Genomic DNA, 23801 nt, shown 5'->3' with positions numbered 1-23801 from the left:
TTAATACGAGATTTTACACACTACTTTTAAAATATGAATGTGAGTTCATATAAAATTTTCAAGGTCAGAGAGTAAGTTTAACCATTTTTAGTCATTTTAACCTCCATTTATGCCATTTTTACACTAAAACTTCATAAATCATGAAATATTAATCACATTAATATGATATTTTACATGCAATACATAAAATATTCATGTGAGGGTATACTAAAATACCATGAACAGTAGTGAAGGTTAACTTATTTTAGTGAATAAAAGTTCATTTTACTCATAAAAATGTCATAAAATCACTAAAAATCATTAAAATGAGCAATAAATTTCCATAAATCATAAAAATGACCTAAAAATATTTTAGGACCAAAATATATAACATTCATAAGTATTTAATGGTTTACTCATAAAATCACAAATTTTTAGTTTTATATGTTAACATTTTAACTCGGAAAAACATTAACCGATTATGCATGCAATATCCTATGCTCTGATACCACTTGTTAGGTTTATTTACCTCTTATTAGACTCCTATAATAGTGAACTATTTAACTTTGTAATTATTTATTCTTTAGATCTAGTGCATGCATAACAAAATAAAATATTTATGAGGAAAAACAATGTCCCTTACATTGTTGGTTGGTTCGAAATATAGGGCACAAGTAAGATCACCTTCCTTCACTTGTTCTTGAGCTTAATATGATGGATGATCCTCCTAAGACTCCAAGTATAGAAATCCTCCTTAGATTGCACCGAAGACTTGTCCCTTAAACTAGTATACTAATTAACTAGATTAATAAACTAGTAGCCTTAAAATGATTCTAACATTATTACTATTACTACACTAGTAATCTTATTGTGATATTAGAATGGACGAACAAATGCTTGTGAATCTAAAAACCTTATTTTAGAGAGATGGAGAGAATGTGAGTGTTTTGCATGTAGAAGAAAAATGAATGAATGAGTAGTTCAAAAATGAGAACAAAAGTCCTCAAATGAAGAGCATGCAACCGGTGGAGAAGAGGCCAAAATGGCATCTTTGCCTTTTTCTTTTTGTCTTCACAATGCATTAGGTATGAAGGCTAGTATGTATAGGTTTAATTGTTTATTATTTCATCATATAAAATAAAATAATCACAACCCATTTATACTCCCTCCATTTCGGTCCAACACACTTAAAATGGACTACCATTTTATTTTGTCAATTTATCATTTGTCACACAATATGTCACATGTAGTATTTTACATGTTATTAATTAATTTAATGCATATTTATCACATAAATATCATTTTACAAATTAATTAAATTATATACAACAAATTGACTAGTGATACCTGATTACATAAATAAAATGAGTCATATAATTATAATTCACAACATCTTGTAATTATAATTAATCATTCATTCTTATCTATATCGTTTCTCAAACAATAAACAATTTTAGTAATAAAGCATTTTGATTACTAAAATAAATCTTATTTAATCCCATTACAATAAGATATCAATATTCTCTCTCACAAGTAAATTGTTCAATTTTAAGGAATTGATTACCTTGTATCGTCATACAATTAATCAATTTATCCATTAAGGGTATTGTCCTTTAGGTGTGACCTTAAGGGATCAACTGACCACCATCGTCACACGACAGTAATGTCAAACTCTAGTCAGCCAATCATTACCGATTAATGACGATCAGTTGATTATATAATAAATCATCCCTCACGTATTCTTAAAATGAGATTTAATTATAATATTAAATCATGTGATCGCACTATTGTTGAGGACACATTTTCCAACAATCTCTCACTTGTCCGAGACAAGTGTGCGTCACCAATTCTCTTGTCCTATTACAATCTCCCACTCAATGCAACGTGTCTTGCAGGTCGTACTTACACTTGATCATATCTTGAGTGGTTTCCTCGATCTGGAGAGTAACTGTCTGACCGGAAATATCTACCATAGATACCTTTCGAGCGTGGCCACGCATTTCCAGTTAACTACTCCTCGAGTGGCCTTGAGATTTCAAACAACCCTGACAAGGGGTGGAAAATTCCTATCGCACTATTCCTTTCATTCAGCCACATTTCATCATAACCTAAAATATACCCATTTGACCTCATTTACGACAGTCCTAGAGCATAAATCAAAGCTAATCTGAAATTTGTGCCAACTTGGGCGAATAGTCTTTAGTCAAAAGAATTGACTCATAAGAATACTATAGCAGCTCTTGCCACGGCCAGGCTGATGCGTGTATTTTATATAAGGTTTTTACCTCATTTGTACACGCATTTCTGTGCTATTTATGTAGCATCTGGCTACAAATACCCCCGAATATTCTACTTTGGTTCGTTTTATGTAAATTGCAGGAATAAACCAAATAGGAGCTAAATCGACCCTAAATACGTCCCATTTGCTTGTATTTATGGAGAACAAGGAGCCGGAGCTTGGAATCTATCACTTTGAAGACGCGTGAGCTAGTTTCGGAAGGTGTTTAGTGCCTAAACGTACCAAGATAGCTCGATCGACTACTTTTCTAGTCGATCGAATGCTTTATATACTGAGGTTACTCTATCGAGCAGTCCCAGTATTCAATCAAGTAGGCAATACAAGGATTTACTCGATCGAGTGGTTTATTTCCACTCGATCGAGGGGTTTGGCGCTTAGTTACTCGATCGAGTGGTTTATTTCTACTCGATCGAGTGGTTTTGCTTGTATTTTATAAGAGTTTTTCCGGTTGTTTTCGTATGGGCTTTTGTAATTTAGTTATGGATTAGGTTTAGAGGAGGATTTTCGTAGACTACTAATACAGTAGACTGAGTAACTCTTCCTCATTCCCTTTTACTCTATCATTTCCTACTGTTTCTTGGATTTTGCTCTGTTTCTACCATTTTGCTACTCGAATTCGGATTTGTGATCGGTATTATTATTCCTTCTTAATTCGTTAATCTTAATTGTGGCTTTATTTCTTTCTTTCCTTTATTTCTATCATCTTTACCCTATTCAATCTCTATTATCTTTGTTAGTATGTTTAATTTCAATTATCTTTATGTTATTGTTGTTGATTCAATAGTGATGCATAGTTAATTTCCCATTCTAAGACTAGGGGATCCATGATTATGAAGGGATAGTAGTTGCCATATTAGGTTAATGCTGGTGTAGTCTTTGTTGCTAATTGCTGCATTTGTCTGTATCAATCTAATTGAGTCGACGCAATTAGGCATTTAAATCATAGTAAACCTTGACCTGGACCGAAAGGTTGATAAGGGTGAGACTCGTAGCGAACAATAGGACACTATAGTGAGGGCGAAAGCTAAGCTATTTGTGCTTTAGGGCGAATTGAGACCGAAAGGAGATATTCACTACTCCTTAGACTATACTTGCACTAACCTGAAACCTAGATTACTTGACTGAATGATCATGGTGAACCGTCTGTCTTAGCTACTTTTCTTATCTGCTTAATCCTTTTTCTCTGCCGTATTCTCTTTCTTACTCTCATTAGTTTAGAACAATACAATTAAAAACCCCCCCAATTTGGTTACCGTGACGAACTTAAACAAAGCTGATAATTTCCCATCTCCCTGTGGAGATCGACCCGACTTCCCTAGCTATATTAGTTAGAGCCAGTTGGTTATTTTTTATAGGTATACGACTGCCCTGTCAAATTTTGGCGTCGTTGCCGGGGAGGTGGTGCAATTTTGTTGCTTTATTTAAGTTTGTTTCTCGTCTCAATGAATTTATTCCTTGAGACTGATCTCATTTCTTCAAAGTTTATGATTAGTTTTGCAGGTTATCTGTTTTGCTTTGTAAATTCTATTTGCCAGAATGCCGAATATAGCCAGCCATTCAGAGTCGAATGTGGATTCCCTTCCAAAAGGTTTTTTACTACACATTACTGATTCGGGGACCTTTGTAATCCACCCATCTTACATACAGCTGGTCGAGAGAAATCTCTTTAGGGGGGTACCTGAAGAAGATCCATACAGGCATATAGAGCTGTTTACGGCGTATTGCTCTACCATTCCTCTTGTTGCTGGGGTGACACAGGACAAAGTGAAGGGAGCTATTTTTCCCTTTTCTTTAGCTGATGATGCCAGGGAATGGTTGAGGGATCTAGATAGGGAGGCAGCCGGTGTAACCGTCTGGAGTTCCTTTGCCTTGGCCTTTTACAGGCGATATTTCCCACCGCAGCGCACTAATGCCTTGAGAGCTCAGATTACTTCTTTTGAGCAACTACCTACTGAAGATTTCGATGGGGCGTGGGCGAGGTTCAAGAAGCTCGTCCGTTCTATGCCTCACCATGGTCTCAAACGTTGGTTCCTTTGTACCCAGTTCTACAACGGGTTATATCGAAACCAAAGAGTTATTCTAGATAGTGTAGCTAAGGGGAGATTCACGAAGAATGTTGAAGATGACCAAGGGTGGCACCTTATTGAAGAGATGGCCATTCATGTTTCAGAATATGGAAATCCCCGAGGTAGTGAGCAAGTCAACGAGTTGGCTACAGCTGCAGTGGAAATTTCTAGCAAAAGTCTAGGTAATGTGGAGATTACGAAAGCCGTGAGTGAAATCGCACAGGTTTGTTCGATTACTGAGCATGTGGAGATATGTGGTTGATGTGGCATGGAAGGGCATGATCCTATTGAGTGTCTGGCAAGTATAGAGCGCGTCCTTGCTTATCAGAAATACAAGCAAGGAGTTCCTTTTTCTCAATTGTATGAAGAAATGAAGAATGTTTCTACTCTTTTTACGCCAGCGCCGCAACCGGTCTCTCCTTCTGCAAACGAGGAAATTGCCGAACTGAAATCTTTGATGTTGAACTTAACACAACAGTTTTGGGAGAAATGCAATAGGAATGAAACCGTCCCAGTGGAGTTGAGAGAACAAGTCGCGCAGTTAACACTCGCGAAAGACCAAGCCAACCTTTTACCGACATGCGATCCGGTTAATGCAACGAATCTCCAAAGTGGCCTTGTTCATGAGGAACCAAATGTACCAGAAAACGGAGTTGTGACAGCTGATAATACCCCGGATGATGATTTGGATGAATTTATAGACGAAATCCTTGATGCGTGTTCTTCAGATACTCGATCGAGTGAAAAATCTACTCGATCGAGTGAAATAATTTATCCCATCACTCGATCGAGTGATAATTGTGGTCGATCGAGTAGTGCCTAACTCACAGATGGTCGATCGAGTAATATTCTTACTCGATCGAGTAAAATAGCTGAAGAAATCACTCGATCGAGTGATAAAAATGATCAATCGAGTAAGCCTGAAAAAGAGATCACTCGATCGAGTGAGGAAAGTGGTCGATCGAGTAAAAGCCAATATGAAACCACTCGATCGAGTGGTAAAAGTGCTCGATCGAGTACCAGAAGCAGCGGAGACACTATTTTACTATCTAATTCCGCTACCGTGTCATCTTCCCCTGCTGTGGAGACGTCAAGCACTGATAAAGGTGAAGAGAAAGTCGCGGGTCCACTCATTGCTACCAGAGTACCCTTCCCAGGTCGTCTGAAGGACGCGAAGATCGAGCGACAGTACGGTAAGTTTGTGGACATTGTGAAGAACCTCCAGGTAACTGTCCCTTTTACCGAACTTGCCAAGTACCTACTTACGCTAAATTTATGAAAGATATTATGACACGTAAGAGAGAGCTAAGTGAATTCGAGACGGTTTCATTTATGGAAGTGTCTAGTAATTTACTTTCAAATAAGGCTCCACCTAAAATGAAAGACCCGGGTAGCTTCTCTATTACCTGTGTTATAGGCAATGTGTTTATTGATAAGGCTCTTTGTGATTTAAGATCCAGCGTCAGTGTCATTCCCCTATCTGTCTGCAAGAAATTGAATATGAGTCATCTTAAAGTGACTAACATTACCCTACAGATGGCTGATAGATCTGTTAAGAGACCCTTAAGTGTCTTAGAGGACGTGCCTGTGAAAATAGGCAAGCTCTTTATACTAGTGGATTTCATTATTTTAGATATAGCTGAGGACACCCGGACCCCAATTATCTTAGGAAGACCATTCCTTTATACAGCTGGGGCCATTATTGATGTCAAACAAGGGTGTTTGACTCTTGCAGTAGGGGATGACGCTATCACTTTCAGTCTGCCTAGTGCTTTGGCTCGGCCAATGATAAAGGATACTTGTTATTCGGTTGATATTATTGACGAGTCTATTTATGACTTCTGGTCGGGTTCTTTCATGAAGGACCCACTAGAAGCTCTTATGCTTTTGGATGAGTGTGCAGATAGCCCAGATGACGATGACGCTGTGATGGATTTGCTTATAGATGATTTAGATGAGCGTGGACTCACCGACACTGAGGGAGAGCAAGTGGAACAGATGATTAGCACTCTTTGCTCCATTGAGGTCAAGGTACCGGAGCGTAAGCCTCTTCCTTCTCATCTAAAATATATTTTCTTAGACGATACTGAGCAATATCCAGTCATTGTTAGTGCTAAGCTTGATAATGATCAGCTGACTTCCTTGTTAGTTTGTGCTTAAGAAAAACAGGAAAGCATTGGGTTATTCATTGGACGATATAAGGGGATTAGTCCCGATATTTGTATGCACAGGATAGAGCTGGAGGAAGATCACAAACCTTGCAGACAGGGTCAGCGCCGGCTGAACCAGAAGATGCAAGATATTGTGATGGCTGAGGTAATGAAGCTGCTCGACACAGGTATTATTTATTCTGTTGGTCATTCTAAATGGGTGAGTCCAGTGCAGGTAGTCCCGAAGAAAGGTGTAACACTACGGATTTTACTTGGTGACTACTCGACCGAGTAGCGCCTACTCGGCCGAGTAGTGCTGAGGTTGTGTGTTGTTTTGGTTCTGCCGAGGAACACTCGGCCGAGTATAGTTAACACTCGACCGAGTATGGGACACTCGGCCGAGTATACACTTACTCGGTCGAGTGCCCGGTTTGGCGGAGTGTTATTTCGACGGTTTGATTAGGGAATGTTTAGGGTATTTTATATTTCCGCGTCAGTTTCTAATATCATTTGAAAGCTTTATCATTCTACGATCTCTCCCTAATCACTCCCTAATCATCCTCATATCTCGTTGTGTGTGCAAATCGTCGTGATCCTTGCGTGTAGTCTCTTATTCTACTGTTGGTAAGTTTCATTCCCTTGTCATTTGTATTCTTTTGGGGTTACTGTATATATGGAATTGGGGAAAATGGGATTGTGCAATGTGTAATTGTAGTATGTGATTATTGTTGTAGGTGACGACGTGATATTTGTTATGCATTTGTGTGGTTGATTACAGCATAGCGGATTGCGAAAAGGTAGGGTTTCCCTACTCAGTTTACTGTCAATTGATTTGAGATTGTGCTTGTTGTAATTGTTGTTATCTGCTGATCATCGGAGTATGGAGATTGTTGTGACGATGTTGGTATGAGCGGATTGAGATGGCTGTGATGTCATGTGATTGTGATTGTGGTGGAGTCACTTGCGGGAGTGGCTTCACACCCTAGTTCGCCCTCCGTGGAACCCGCCACGGGAGGGGATGTGCACATTAAGGGACAGGGATGGTTAGTCGCTCGTTGATGAGCTGGACTAGGTGGGGATGGGCTGCGGTCACCCACTGGCGGCGAGGATTACCTGTTGCGATGGGTAATCTGGCAGGGCTACACACTTCGGTGTGTAGTCGGTTACTGTGCGTGAGATCGATGATCAGCTAGCGGTAATGTTGTTGTCTTATATTGATTGAGTAGTACTGACCCCGTGTTGTTGTTTTGTAAAACCTGCGGTGATCCATTCGGGGATGGTGAGCAGATTATGACAGGTGATACAGTTATTGAGCTTGGGGGCAGTCATGGGAGAGTCACCACGCTGGATTAGATGACACCATCACGAGCTTTAGTTAATGTTTTGGTAGTTGTGGCCATTTGGATAATTCGTTTATTAGATTTTGGAGACTATGTAACCTTTATAATTACCGTACATTAATAAATGTGTTTGAACTGTTGCTTTTGATATATACTAACCTCGGGCAACCGAGATGGTAACAACCTTTCATGCTGGGGTAGTCCTGGTAAGGTACCTTGGTATGAGGGGGTGTTACAAAGTGGTATCAGAGCCGATGATTCCGGCACCTAAAACAAATGAACCAATGAACTTAGGGAGTCTAAATAAAATGAACCCGGGGAGAGTTGTTTGGAGCTACCGCAAAGACTTGGGAGACGTCCCGGAGTCGCACTAAGGCCCTTACAATCTCAAGCCGGTCACATGGGGGAAAATTTTGTATGTTGAGTCATGTGTGTGTAATACTTGTAACTTGAGCCTTGTATTGTTGTTGGATGAAATGAAAGGATCTGACCATGGTGGTATATGATAAAGGAAGTGCGTAGTTGCGTGTGACAGAATCTGGAGCATGTTATGTGGTTACTGCTTGGCTTTTGAAACGGGGTGTGGAGTGTCATATATAGATGGAAAATCTTGTTTAATTGTGTTAACGAAAGGTGAAATAATTGGAGTATATGTAATGTGAGGTAGGATGTATTTATATGATCATGATGATGTTAATGTTTGGTTGTTAGTAGTAGCATGTGTTTAAGCTCATGTGTCTATGCATATGAATGTCGTGTTTAATTTTCATGTGAGAATGATAAAAGTTCATTCATGTACTGGTATTTAGAAGTATTAAGTTGTTTTTGTTGCCTTATGCATGTTCAAGTTGTTTTGGCATTAGAAAGCTTGATTTATCTGAATACCGATTACGGAAGGGTTGTCTTAAAACTGTTATAAGTCAAGTTCGAGAAATGATATTGCTGTGATTCCAAGTTGAGGTGATAGCTTGTCCTCTTACGATTCTAACGATAGGTCACACGCCCAGAATGACCAAGTAACGAGCGAGATATGACTGTTTTACTGAAAACTGGACGGTCTTGAGAATCTAGCCTATACTCGACCGAGTAGTCCCTACTCGGCCGAGTGTCTTTTATACTCGACCGAGTATTCCATATTCGGCCGAGTAATCTCTCTGTGATAATACTGTTTAGCGTCTGGAGTTGTGAACTCGGCTGAGTAGTCGTATACTCGACCGAGTAAGGTCTACTCGGTCGAGTATTCCCAATACTCGACCGAGTAATCCTTCTGCGGCAATTGAGTTGCTTCTGAGTCGAAAACTCGACCGAGTAATATAGTTACTCGACCGAGTACCTTGTACTCGACCTAGTATGTTATGTACCCGACTGAGTACCTCGTTGGGCGGTCACTTTGAGTCGGTGGCTATGTTCTTACTTTTGTTTTGAGTCGGTGGCTATGTTCTTACTTTTGTTTTGAGCCGGTGGCTATGTTTTTACATTGTTTTGAGTCGTAGGGTAAATACACATGTATGTTTTGAGTCTTAACGCATTCTTTTATATGTGAGACGGTCTTGATACGTAAGTTACCTAAGTTATGGCATGGAGAATGACGGCTTATGAGGGACATGTGTTGGGTAAGGAAGACATGTGTTAATGTGGTTGTGAAGGATAGTGGAAAAAGAAAAGGGAAGAATGATGAGCTAATCGAGGTAAAGAGCATGTTTTGTGAGATATGATGAGTGAAATAGTCGTTTATTGAGTAGTATAAAAGTAAGTGTATATGGGCAAGGGTGATGTAAGTGTAAAGAAGCATGAGAATGAAAGATTGAGATGAGAGATACGAATAGTGACATTTCGGGATGTGTAAGGACTTATAGAGGGAGACGGTTAGCATTGTGTTGCTTAAGGATATATGTAATGAAAGGTTGCTTTAGATGGATGGAGAAGAGGGGTATATAGTGAACTTAGATAGAGATATGTCGCGACGTGGAATTGAAGATGGTGACCAAGTTTGGGAATTTGGAATTTTCACGATGTGAGCCTAGTGAGTAATTCTTTGGGCAGCTAACGGTATGAGATGAATTTTGGTTTCCTAGTGATGTAAAAAGGGAGATGCAATTGTTTGAACTTTAAACGTTGATTTTATGGATAGATTAGTGACAATTGGGAGTTATAGTATAATGAGAGAAGACCCATGGTAAGAAAGAGTGAGATGATATCGACATAAAATAATGGGAATTTAGTTTGGAGCAATGTGAAGGTAACCGGAGCACTAGAGAGTTAGATAGAAATAATGAAGAGTTGAATCATTAAGGGAGTTTGTCGAGGGTAAAAGAAAAGAATAAGGGGAGTAAAACTAGGAACATGTTCACTGAGGATATGTGATATAAGAGTAAGGAATTGTAGAGATGTATGATACTATCATGAGGATTTGAGTTACAGTTATGTAGAAGTTCCAGGACAACATGATAATCATGAGTTTCGAGGAATTAAAGAAAGCAAAAGTTGGGTAAAGAATTTGCAACATATAAGATTTTGGTGGTGAGTCGGGTGACGATACAATTACGGATGAAATTGGAAATAGTGTTGAGGTGATTTTTGTTGATATATTTGATGTTTGTTGTTTGGGATGAGAACCAAAGGGAGGAAAAGGATTGTTATATTAAGAAGTGATAGTAAGAGAGTAGTCACATGAAAAATGTTGGTGTCATAGTATTGTCACTAGTGGTTGAGGATGATGTTATTTTGGGGAAGTTAGTTGTTCTAATGAGGTTGATTTTGTGAAGGTGATTAAGGTTTGGTTATGAGGGATTTTAAGGTATGGATATATGAGGTATTCGTTGGTAGTTGGGTGCGGATGATATGGCTACGTTCACGGGTGGTGATAATTGTGTGTAAAAGAAGATATGTTATGAAGGGCACCTGAGTTAAGTCTGGATAAGAGATATTCATTGTCAAGTGGTAACTTACGTGATCAGGATTGACTAGTTGGATGTGATTATGGGTCTAAGATGTATATAAATGTTTGTGTGAGGTTGTGACCTCACGAGAAGCGGTATGGTGTGATAGTTTTTTTATATGAATGTTCTGTAATATATATTGGATAGGGAACTTAATGGAATGATGATCAAAAGTGATAGTTTGGGTGATCTGACAAGACTAGTTATATTTGCATGTGTATTCATGATATATGTTTATTCCATGAAAAGTATGGATGGTATGCATGAGATTCTTGCCTATTTATTCCGTATGATATATGGTGTTGTGATCTGGTAAAGCAGTCTTGAGTAAGTTTTCTTGTCCGTGATGTTATATTGAGTCAGTGTTTAAGGGATTGTGTATGTCGTGATGTCTATCAGTGTGGTTGTGGTGCCTCGGGTGGTGATCCGGGCACGGTACTTAGTGTTGTGATGCGGGCATTTTCGCACTGCGGTACGGTTGTGGTGGCGGTTTTGCGATGCCGTCGCCGGTTGTGGTGGAGTAGGTGAGATGTTTATGTTACGAGTTTTCGAAAGTGCTTACCGTTAAACATATATTGTTGTTTGTTTGTTTGCTTTGTTCTGGTGAGTCTTGGTTGAACATGCGGATCGTTGTTTTTGTTTGTTGATGTTTCTTACCAATTCCAGTTTGGGAATGAGGGTAGAGTATGATATGAAAGAGAGTTGTATATGTTTTTGTTGTTGTCATGGTATAGTGATATTTTGTTGATAGGATACGATTGTGAGAAGTTGTTACTGATAAGTTTGACCTTGTTTCAGGATGAGATATCGGTAGTCATAGTCATGACAAGTGATTAGTGGAATATGTGTTATAATGATCGAAAGCGGCAGGCGGTTCATAATCTTTTGTTGAGATAGTGAGTGCAGGATATTGGGAATTGGTGTCATGTTAAGTTATGTATGAGTTTTGCGGTAATGAAAGAAAAGAACTTGAGGATCTAATATGAGTGTACGTAACAAGTGTGGAATGTGAGTTATGCTTTTGGTGATATGAGTTTTATATAGTTTATATAGAGAGGTGTGTCATGTTGCGGTAATGTGGAAGATTTGAAGTTTTGGGTTAAGCTAAAGATTTTGAAATTGAAGGATGAGAGTTGTTTAAGTAAGAGAGCCTAAGATATATGCATGGCGACTGTTCAGATTATAAGTGGTTATCTTTGACACGCGGTGGTGATGGGGATAATGAGAAAATATAGCTAGGATTTAGTATTAGCGAGTTACGAGGACGTAACATTTATCTTAAGAGGAGTAGGATGCGATAAAGGATAAAAGAGATTTTGATGGTTGTACATATGGTAGTATAATTGGAAGTAGAGTGTTGGTGTAGCATAAAGGTCGGATATTTGTTTTGATCAAAGGTCATGACCGTGCTTGTAGTAGTTCGATGTTTAGCAATGAGAGAATATTTCAACAGTGTTGATAGTTGAATGACAATGATTATGAGTCCAATAGTTTTGTCAGTTGGAAGATGATGTTTATGTGTGTGAGTAAACTTCGAGGACGAAGTTCGTTTTAAGGATGATAGAATGTAACATTCCGTTTTGATGATTGATCTTCTTTTGTGGTTGAGTGCTATTAAGTGTTATGGAAGTGATACAAGGTTGGCAACATTATATTGTGGTTATTGGGTAATGTTATGGAGTCAGTATTGAGAACCTATGCTATAGTTGAGACGATATCGTGAGCCATGTTGTGGAAGGAAGAGTGGTTTGTGGAGTTGGTGTTAAGTGTCCATGTTTTATAGGTTGGGTTGGAACTTCGCGGTCGTGTTTTGTTTTGTTTGTTGTTTTGCTTTGAGTCGGGGTAATGATTCTTGTGGAGACTTGTGTAGTTCCTTAGTGTTGTTATATGTGGTTAGTTTAGTCTTGGGGCGTAGTGTTGTGCTTTGTTTTATAGTAGAGTGTGAACTTCGGGACGAAGTTCTTTTTAAGGGGGGAAGATTGTAACACTACGGATTTTACTTGGTGACTACTTGACCGAGTAGCGCCTACTCGGCCGAGTAGTGCTTAGGTTGTGTGTTGTTTTGGTTACTGCGAGGAACACTCGGCCGAGTATAGTTAACACTCGACCGAGTATGGGACACTCGGCCGAGTATACACTTACTCGGTCGAGTGCCCGGTTTGGCGGAGTGTTATTTCGACGGTTTGATTAGGGAATGTTTAGGGTATTTTATATTTCCGCGTCAGTTTCTAATATCATTTGAAAGCTTTATCATTCTACGATCTCTCCCTAATCACTCCCTAATCATCCTCATATCTCGTTGTGTGTGCAAATCGTCGTGATCCTTGCGTGTAGTCTCTTATTCTACTGTTGGTAAGTTTCATTCCCTTGTCATTTGTATTCTTTTGGGGTTACTGTATATATGGAATTGGGGAAAATGGGATTGTGCAATGTGTAATTGTAGTATGTGATTATTGTTGTAGGTGACGACGTGATATTTGTTATGCATTTGTGTGGTTGATTACAAAGATAGCGGATTGCGAAAAGGTAGGGTTTCCCTACTCGGTTCTTCACAATTGATTTGAGATTGTGCTTGTTGTAATTGTTGTTATCTGCTGATCATCGGAGTATGGAGATTGTTGTGACGATGTTGGTATGAGCGGATTGAGATGGCTGTGATGTCATGTGATTGTGATTGTGGTGGAGTCACTTGCGGGAGTGGCTTCACACCCTAGTTCGCCCTCCGTGGAACCCGCCACAGGAGGGGATGTGCACATTAAGGGACAGGGATGGTTAGTCGCTCGTTGATGAGCTGGACTAGGTGGGGATGGGCTGCGGTCACCCACTGGCGGCGAAGATTACCTGTTGCGATGGGTAATCTGGCAGGGCTACACACTTCGGTGTGTAGTCGGTTACTGTGCGTGAGATCGATGATCAGCTAGCGGTAATGTTGTTGTCTTATATTGATTGAGTAGTACTGACCCCGTGTTGTTGTTTTGTAAAACCTGCGGTGATCCATTCGGGGATGGTGAGCAGATTATGACAGGTGATACAGTTATTGAGCTTGGGGGCAGTCATGGGAGAGTCACCACGCTGGATTAGATGACACCATCACGAGCTTTAGTTAATGTTTTGGTAGTTGTGGCCATTTGGATAATTCGTTTATTAGATTTTGGAGACTATGTAACCTTTATAATTACCGTACATTAATAAATGTGTTTGAACTGTTGCTTTTGATATATACTAACCTCGGGCAACCGAGATGGTAACAACCTTTCATGCTGGGGTAGTCCTGGTAAGGTACCTTGGTATGAGGGGGTCTTACAAAATGAGAGACCACTGTGGTTAAGAATGATAAGAATGAGTTAATAACCACTCGAGTAGTGACTGGTTGGCGGATGTGTATAGATTATAGACAGCTTAATGCCACCACAAAGAAAGATTACTTTCCCCTTCCTTTTATTGATCAAATGGTAGAAAGGTTAGCTTCTCATAAATTTTTCTGCTATTTAGATGGGTATTCAGGGTTCTTTCAGATCCCTATTCACCCAGACGATCAAGCTAAGACTACATTTACTTGTCCTCAAGGCGTGTTTGCTTATCGCAGGATACCTTTTGGTTTATGTAATGCCCCTGCCACCTTCCAAAGGTGCATGATGGGGATATTTTCAGAGTTTATCGAGTCTATTATGAAAGTTTTCATGGACGATTTCAGTGTTCACGGAAGTGATTTTTCTAACTGTCTGTCTAACCTTGATAAAGTGTTGCAGCGCTGCATCGAGGTTAATCTCGTGCTTAAGTGGGAGAAGTGTTATTTCATGGTCAACGAGGGAGTTGTCTTAGGGCACTTAGTTTCTGACAGGGGAATAGAGGTTGATAAAGCAAAGGTGGAAGTGATTCAGCAATTACCACCTCCTGTTAATGTTAAGGGGGTGAGGAGTTTCCTTGGACACACCGGTTTATATCGCCGGTTTATCAAGGATTTCTCAAAAATTGCTAAACCACTTACACAGCTGCTACTTAAGGATTGCCCTTTTGTGTTTACTGATGAGTTTCTTTCTGCTTTTCACAGGTTAAAGCAGGCTTTAGTCTTTACGCCGATCATACAGCCTCCCGACTGGGACTTGCCGTTTGAGATAATGTGTGATGCCAGTGACTATGCACTAGGAGCGGTGCTAGGCCAACGGAAATACAAAGCTTTAAACGCAATCTACTATGCGAGCCAAACTCTAGATGAGGCTCAAGTGAAGTAGACTACCACTGAAAAAGAGCTGCTAGCTGTAGTTTATGCCTTAGAGAAGTTTCGTTCTTATTTGATTGGGTCAGAAGTTACTGTTTTTACTGACCATGCAGCTTTGAGGCGCCTCCTTGCTAAGAAGGAGGCTAAACCATGGCTATTGAGATGGATACTCCTTCTTCAGGAGTTTGATTTGCAGATTAAGGATAAGAAAGGAGCTGAGAACGTTGTAGCTGACCATCTGTCGCGACTGACGAGACAGGAAGGGGAAAATTCTTTACCTATTGATGACTCTTTCCCTGACGATACTTTATTTACTGTATTATCGTCTATTGTTAACCAAGAGCCTTGGTATGCAGATATAGCTAACTTCGTTGTCAGTGGCAAGCTGCCGCCTGACCTTTCTCATCAGCAGAGGAAGCGTTTTCTGTATAACGCTAAGCAGTATTTCTGGGATAATCCTTATTTATTTAAGGAATTTGCATATGGTCTCTGCAGACGGTGTATTCCGCAGTGGGAGGCCAAAGTAGTCCTGGAAGGCTGTCACTCCTCTTCCTATGGTGGTCACCACGGTCCATCGCGCACCGTGGCTAAGGTACTTCAGTCTGGTTTTTACTGGCGTTCTTTGTTTGCTGATGCTAAGTCTTTTGTTTCAGCTTGTGATGCTTGCCAACGATCAGGGAACATTTCAAAGAGACATGAGATGCCACAAAATGGTATCTTAGAGGTTGAGGTTTTCGATGTCTGGGGCATAAATTTCCAAGGACCGTTCCCGTCTAGTAAAGGTAACAGGTACATTTTAGTGGTTGTAGATTATGTGTCGAAATGGGTTGAGGCAATTGCCTCACCTCATTATGATGCCAAGACCGTGATAAAAATGTTTAAAAAGGTCATATTTCCTCGATTTGGTGTCCCTAGGGTCGTCATTAGTGATGGGGGAATGCACTTTAAAGAAAAGAAACTAACTTCCATTCTGTCTAAAGTTGGTGTCCAACACCGGCGTGGTTTGGGGTATCATCCCCAAACTAGTGGTCAGGTAGAGGTCTCTAATCGCGAGCTGAAAGAGATCTTGTCTAAGGTAGTTTCTAAATCACGGAAGGACTGGAGTCTTAAATTAGAAGACACATTATGGGCCTACATAACTGCCTTTAAGACACCAATTGGTGCATCACCTTATAGGCTAGTTTATGGGAAATCATGTCACTTACCTGTTGAATTGGAATGTAAGGCTTGGTGGGCAATTCTTGAGCTTAAATTTGATCCTAAGTTGTGTGGTCAGAATCGTCTTTTGCAGTTAGATGAGTTGGAAGAATTTAGGCTTAATGCCTATTATAGCTCGCGCATCTATAAAGAAAAGACGAAGAGATGGCATGACAAAAGAATTCTACCTCGGGAGTTTCATGTTGGGCAAAAGGTGCTGCTGTTTAATGCCCGATTGCGATTATTTCCTGGCAAGCTGAAGTCCAGGTGGAGTGGTCCTTATACGGTGACGGTTGTTACTAAATTTGGATCCGTGGAGCTCGAAGATTCCAAAGGAAGTAGGTTCAAGGTGAATGGGCAATATGTGAAACATTATCACGAGGCAAATGAAACAGACAATCGTGTTGAAGTCTTGTACTTCGACGAGCTAGATGCGCCAGTTAATTGATGCCAGAAAGGTCGTGCGGGACCTTATAAATTTGCGCTCTCCGGGAGGCAGCCCGGACTCTTTTATTGTACTTTTGTTGAACTTTTTATTTTTCTTTAGCTTTTTGCTGAACTTTAGACGCTGTGTTATGCACCCTATGTATTTTCCTTGCTTGTGATGCGTGTTCTGCAGGTACAATCACTCGATAGAGTAGTTTTTCTACTCGATCGAGCACTTTTGAGATCATATTCACTCGATCGAGTGATATATATACTCGATCGACAAGCTGCATAATCACGTTTACTCGATCGAGTGATTATTTTACTCGATCGAGTCCTTCCAGACACTAGTTCACTCGATCGAGCTATTCCAAGCTACTCGATCGAGTAGTTTTGTCTTCCAGCTGCTACTTTACGTCTATTGAGCTACTGCTTGACTTCCTTTGACCTCCCATGTTCATGGTCGGTTTGGGGGGGTCCCTCTTCATGACGTTTTGTAAGTATTCCGACTCCACTTATCCTTTTCTCCCCATTTTGCATTTCTTTCCCTATTTTTGGTACAATGAGGGCATTGTACGGTTTGGTTTGGAGAGGTATGTATCCATATCTGTGTCTGCATGTTTTCCTGCATTTTCGCTTGCTTGCACATTTCATTATTTTCGCATGCATTGTCGTTTTTAAATAAAAAAAAAATCATAAATTTCAAAAAATTTCACGTTTATTTTGAGTCGGAACGTTTGAACTTTGACGCTACATTGAATCCTTACTTTAGCCTTGCATTTTCTTGACATTTAGTTAGCATGATTATGTGCATGATCTACGAGTTTTTGTTTCTCTCTTATCCGAACGAATAGACTTGACCATATATCGGCAAGCTACATTACATTCTGAGGTTAGAGCTTTATAAACTGGTGACATTCATGACCGGTTTCATTTAGGATGTGAGTAGTACTCTCTGTAAGGCATGTAACATCAATTTGCATAAGCATGAGTCTAGTCTTCTTAATACCTGTATGCATTCGGGCTGTGGATGGTGACACATGTTAGGTGAGGCAGTTCCCCTTTATTTTATTCTACCCATGAGACCCACATAGCCAAATTGCCTTTTTGTCCTATTAGCTACTATCTATAATATTTCCTACCCTAGCCGAGCTAGTAATGAGTAGTTGTTTGGAATGCTTTACTGCGGTTTGGTTATTTTTATTTGAATTCAGAAGATGGTGGAAGAATTGAAGGGAATGAAAGAAAAATGATGGATGAAAAAAAAAAGAAGAAAAAAAAGGAGAAGAAAAGAATGAAAAAAAAGGAATATGAAAAAGAAAAAGAAAGAAAAATCACGTGCGATTCGAAAAAAAATGAGAAATTCTACGGATGATTTTCACTCCCATGTCTAATTTATATCTTATGGGGAGTTGACAAGTATTGGTGTTTCGTGAGCTGAGTGCATGGAATTTGCGCCGTTTTGTTTTATTATATTGAGTACGAAGTTGGGATGCAGTTCATATTTGGATTCGTTGTTGCTAGCCTGGCTATTAACCCCACATATCCAAATTCATCTTAGCCCCTTTCTTACCCATTACCTCACTTACCCAAATGTAAGTCCTCGGCATGTGTCTTGGTCATTAGTATGGTTGGAATGCGTATGTACGGTTGTAGAGACTTTATTCATGTTAACTGCATGCATGTTCTTATAGGTCGAGTTAGGTGAGTGTCCTTACTTCTTTCTATCTTTCACATATATACTCACCTTGTGCCTAAATCTGAGTGTTGAGCGACCCGTGAGAGTCCGATATCTTTTGACTCTTGCAAGGTCGACGGTTCAGTAAGTTTGAAACATTGATTTAACTCGTTTGCACTTATCATTTGCCACTTTGTTAGTTGTTGCATTAAACTGGTTTTGGTGGGTGATTCGTAGCTGATGTGTTGGTCCCATTCCACTGTTTATTCTTAGTTGCATTCATAGTTTGCTTGGGGAAAAGCAAAGGTTTGGTTTGGGGAGATTTGATGCGTGTATTTTATATAAGGTTTTTACCTCATTTTTACACGCATTTCTATACTATTTATGTAGCATCTGGCTACAAATACCCCCGAATATTCTACTTTGGTTCGTTTTATGTAAATTGCAGGAATAAACCAAAGAGGAGCTAAATCGACCCTAAATTCGTCCCATTTGCATGCATTTATGGAGAACAAGGAGCCGAAGCTTGGAATCTATCACTTTGAAGACGCGTGAGCTAGTTTCGGAAGGTGTTTAGTGCCTAAACGTACCAAGATAGCTCGATCGACTACTTTTATAGTCGACCGAATGCTTTATATACTGAGGTTACTCGATCGAGCAGTCCCAGTATTCAATCAAGTAGGCAATACAAGGAGTTACTCGATCGAGTGGTTTATTTCCACTCGATCGAGGGGTTTGGCGCTTAGTTACTCAATCGAGTGGTTTATTTCTACTCGATCGAGTGGTTTTGCTTGTATTAGAGTTTTTCCGCCTATTTTCGTATGGGCTTTTGTAATTTAGTTATGGATTAGGTTTAGAGGAGGATTTTCGTAGACTACTAATACAGTAGACTGCGTAACTCTTCCTCATTCACTTTTACTCTATCATTTCCTACTGTTTCTTGGATTTTGCTCTCTTTCTACCCTTTTGCTACTCGAATTCGGATTTGTGATCGGTATTATTATTCCTTCTTAATTCCTTAATCTTAATTGTGGCTTTATTTCTTTCTTTCCTTTATTGCTATCATCTTTACCCTATTCAATCTCTGTTATCTTTGTTAGTATGTTTAATTTCAATTATCTTTATGTTATTGTTGTTGATTCATTAGTGATGCATAGCTAATTTCCCCTGCTAAGACTAGGGGATCCATGATTATGAAGGGATAGTAGTTGCCATATTAGGTTAATGCTGGTGTAGTCTTTGTTGCTAATTGCTGCATTTGTCTGTATCTATCTAATTAAGTCGACGCAATTAGGCATTTAAATCATAGTACACCTTGACCTGGACCGAAAAGTTGGAAAAGGTGAGACTCGTAGCGAACAATAGGACACTATAGTGAGGGCGAAAGCTAAGCTATTTGTGCTTTAGGGCGAATTGAGACCGAAAGGAGATATTCACTGCTCCTTAGACTATACTTGCACTAACCTGAAACCTAGATTACTTGACTAAATGATCATGGTGAACCGTCTGTCTTAGCTGCTTTTCTTATCTGCTTAATCCTTTTTCTCTGCCGTATTCTCTTTCTTACTCTCATTAGTTTAGAACAATACAATTAAACCCCCCCCCCCCCCCCAGTTTGGTTACCGTGACGAACTTAGACAAAGCTGACAATTTCCCATCTCCCTGTGGAGATCGACCCGACTTCCCTAGCTATATTAGCTAGAGCCAGTTGGTTATTTTTGATAGGTATACGACTGCCCTGTCACAGGCTTTATGAATTACCATAACTCTATAAGCGGTCACTGCCCGATAGAGTGTCCCATACAGTCTGCCTATTTGATCGACTAGTCATCCCATATGACTCTATGGCACTTGAACTTGCCATCAATCGCATTACACTCTAGTCACTTCGAGACGTCACCTCATATAAGTAACTAGGGGCGAATACCATGTCAATCCAGTTCACTTTAATGGGGTTCAATTTGTCTCTACAACCCATTTGGATTTAACAAAGTAATGGGTGAGTTTAATAAGACTCAAACGATAAATGCGATTATCACATATGAATAGTCAATACACTATTACTACTTCATATCTTATAATCTTTAGTGTAGTTTTTACACCAGTCGAAATGCAATAAAAGCTTGGCAAGTGGATATACCCTATATTCATATATTCCAACTTTGTGCATTGCTATTTCCTTCTATTCAATGTTATTTCTAATAACTTAAATTTATCTCTAAGTATTTGTCTAGTATTCTTACTAGACTGGGACTCTATCGAGTAGAGCTTACTCTGTCGAGTAAGTCTGTGACACGTTCTAGATAGTGTTCTGTTTTGAATTTACTTGATTGAGTAAGAGCAACTCGATCGAGTAGCGGGTACTCGATCGAGTATGTTAGTTACTCGATCGAGTAAGTCAGGTTTTACAGTTTTTCAGCCGGATTTGATAGTAATGCGTGAAGAGCTATATAAAGTTATTTGGACAATGATCATGCTAAGTTCCAATGGAGAGCTCTGGTATGGACTAGGTATGGCATGAGTAAACACAATGTTATTGCTTGGTTAGCTGCTCAAGGAAGGCTTCTCACCAGAGATAGATTGAGGAGACGAGGAGTATGCCTTGAAACAAGTTGCGTGTTATGTGAGAATGATAATGAGTCTCACTCTCACCTGTTTTTTGAGTGTGGGTACAGTAGATGTTTTCTACAACTGGTGTCCAAGTGGATGGGGATCCATGTTCCCTGGCAATTATCGTTGCAGTGGTGGGCAAATTGCAGAATGCGTCCTCTTTTGAAGAAACACATTGTTGGAGCTGCCATCTGCATCCTCATTTACCAGATTTGGCAGGCTCGAAATGTCAGCCTTCATGATCACTATATGAAGAGACCTGGGGTGATTTTACAGAATGTTAAGTATATGGTTTGTAATAGACTTAATTGTAATGTTAGTTCAGAGATGAAAGAGAGGCATTCAACTCTAATTAGGGGTTACATACCCTAGTTAGAGTATGAGGTGCGTATGATGATGTATCTTGTTGTTTTGAGCTAATATATTACTTACGTTTTCACCAAAAAAAAAACGTTATTTGGACAGTTTACTTTTACTTTTTACTTTATTCTCCAAACCTTTATAAAAGAAAACATCTATGTTCTTTCTCTTCACTCTTTGATATCAAATCAAGGGTTAGGGTTGTCGGATTTCTAAGTTCATCGTACCTTTGAGATCGTCATATTGTGGCTAAGACTTCTATATTGTTTTTATGTCAGATAGTTTATGTTGGTTAAACCCTAGTTGGGAGATTAGGGGGTTTTGGGAGTAATATGTGATAGATTTGTGATTATGTGATTTTGATTATAGGAGGTGATTTCGTAGAGGAAGGTTTTTGATCTGCTGCATTGATTGTTGGTGATTCCGTCTAAGGTAGGGTTTCCCTACTCAGTTAACTATGTAAATATTATAAGACGGCTTGATTGGTTGATTGGCATGTTTGTTGTTATTTTTAATTGGAATTTGTATTGTTTACATTGGTATTGTGGATTGGTTGTTTGTTTGTCTGTGGTTTATGAGGCGCACCCTCGGCTAAGTGGAGTCAGTTGGGGGAGTGGATTCACGCCCTTAATTTGCCCCTTGTGGTTCCCGTCACAAGGGGATGTGCACATTAATGAACACGTGTTCGTTATTTGCTCTATGGTGTTGAGCGGGGCTTAGGTGGTACGGCTGCGGTCCTCACTGGCGGCGAGGACTATCTATTGTGATGGGTATTCTGGCAGGGCTACACACTTTAGTGTGTAGTCAGATGATTGGTGAGGAGATAGAGTTGGAGGAATGTGATTGTGTAATTGGATGTTGTTGATTTCTTATTTTGTTTATGCAGTAACTGACCCCGTTTAAATGTTTTGAAAACTGTGGTGATCCATTCGGGGATGATGAGCAGTTGATTAGCAGGTATTTCTTTGGAGTACACGCATGATCTAGCTGGGGATGAAGTCATCACATATCAGAGTCTTTAGTCTTCTGTTGTGTTTTGCTAAGACAGTTTTACACTACGCGAAATAAGACCTTCAATAACGGTCAGATAATGCAATTACCGCTATTAAATAGAAACACGGAACCGTTATTACAACGATTGTTGTTAAATATATACCACGGTTGTATACAAACACGCGACCATTATATAACATCAATAATTGATCTATAATACCGTTATCACAACTCAAGAACCGTTATAATACTGTTGTTAAATATGTTTATGGCAACGGGTATACTTTTAAGAAACTGTTATTAAAAATTATTAACGGTTTCAAACCCATTGTCCTAGTTTACTATTGAAAACGGTTTAGTGGTTCCAAAATTAACTGTTGTTACATATTATATATGATAACAGTGCATTTCGTTATCTTATTTAATTAAATGTGAAAATTTAACAATGGTTTTATTGCATGCTAAACCGTTGTTATATTTATCAATTGACAAAGGTATTTAACCAATATCTATTTTTATTGATGAAACTTTGACAACGGTTCTTCTTAAATAAACCTTTGTAAAAGTTTTGAACTCGACAACGGTTATCGTTCGTTATCTTAAAGTTTTGGCGGTTTGAATGGGAGGGAAAAGATGTCAACGGTTAGTTATTTAAATAAAACCGTTGTCAAATAATTGTTTGCAACGGGTTGTTTTTAACCTTATCGATTTTAATTATTATTTTTTTAAAAAAAATAAATTATTTTAGCTTGTTCTAACCGCTGCTGAAATGCTATTTTTTCAGCAGCGTTTGTAGCAGCTGCTGGAATGCTATTTTTCAGCTGCTGCTGAAAATAGCGTTCCATCAGCTGTGCTTTGCAAAAATTCAATCCTGCATCAAAATATTACACCCCGAGATCAATTAAACCCAGTTTCAAAAAAGTACAAATAGGATGATCAAAAGCCAAAACACAACTTCCTCAAAAAAACAAATGAAGCCAATACACAATGGCTCTATATATACACACACGCGTACATAAAGCATGAGCAAACTGATACTCCGCTAATGAAACAACATAACTGGCCCACATATTTCTCATCTGGTTGATGTCCTCTGAGGAATATTCTGGGGCTTTGTTGAGTATTAGTGGAAACTATAATTCAAAATATACATAATTAAAATAGGTATAATACATGGAAGTATACATAATTGAACTCAATTTACGTCTGAAATAGTTTTTAAATCACACTAACCCGTATCGGAATGGTAGAAAGTTTTCCGTTGATAACCTTCCACATGGACTGACAAACGTAAAAGGCGCATTGTTTGTCGTCTGGTGCTTTAGGAGACTATTATATAAATCACACACAAATCAGCTGAATTAGATAATCAACCTCTCGCATAAATATTAATTAAATGATACGAGTAATTTTTAAGAATACACTTATTAATGACGTGATAAAATTGGGAACAATGTTGCTTTCATATTTCCCAAGTGGATATAATCTTTGTTTTGCTTCAAAAACACTAATTCATAAATATACACACATGCCATTATTATTTGC

General features: G+C 39.2%; 1 pseudogene; it reads left to right on the top strand.

Moving 5' to 3' along the window:
- LOC141651812 (uncharacterized) overlaps positions 1 to 21559 on the top strand; it is a 174416-nt pseudogene extending 152857 nt beyond the window's left edge.
- Positions 21560 to 23801: the final 2242 nt, after the last annotated feature.

Source organism: Silene latifolia, chromosome 4, assembly GCF_048544455.1.
Source record: "Silene latifolia isolate original U9 population chromosome 4, ASM4854445v1, whole genome shotgun sequence".
Taxonomy (NCBI): Eukaryota; Viridiplantae; Streptophyta; class Magnoliopsida; order Caryophyllales; family Caryophyllaceae; genus Silene; species Silene latifolia.
Note: the sequence above shows the minus strand (reverse complement) of the source record. Positions and strands in the feature narration are given on the sequence as shown.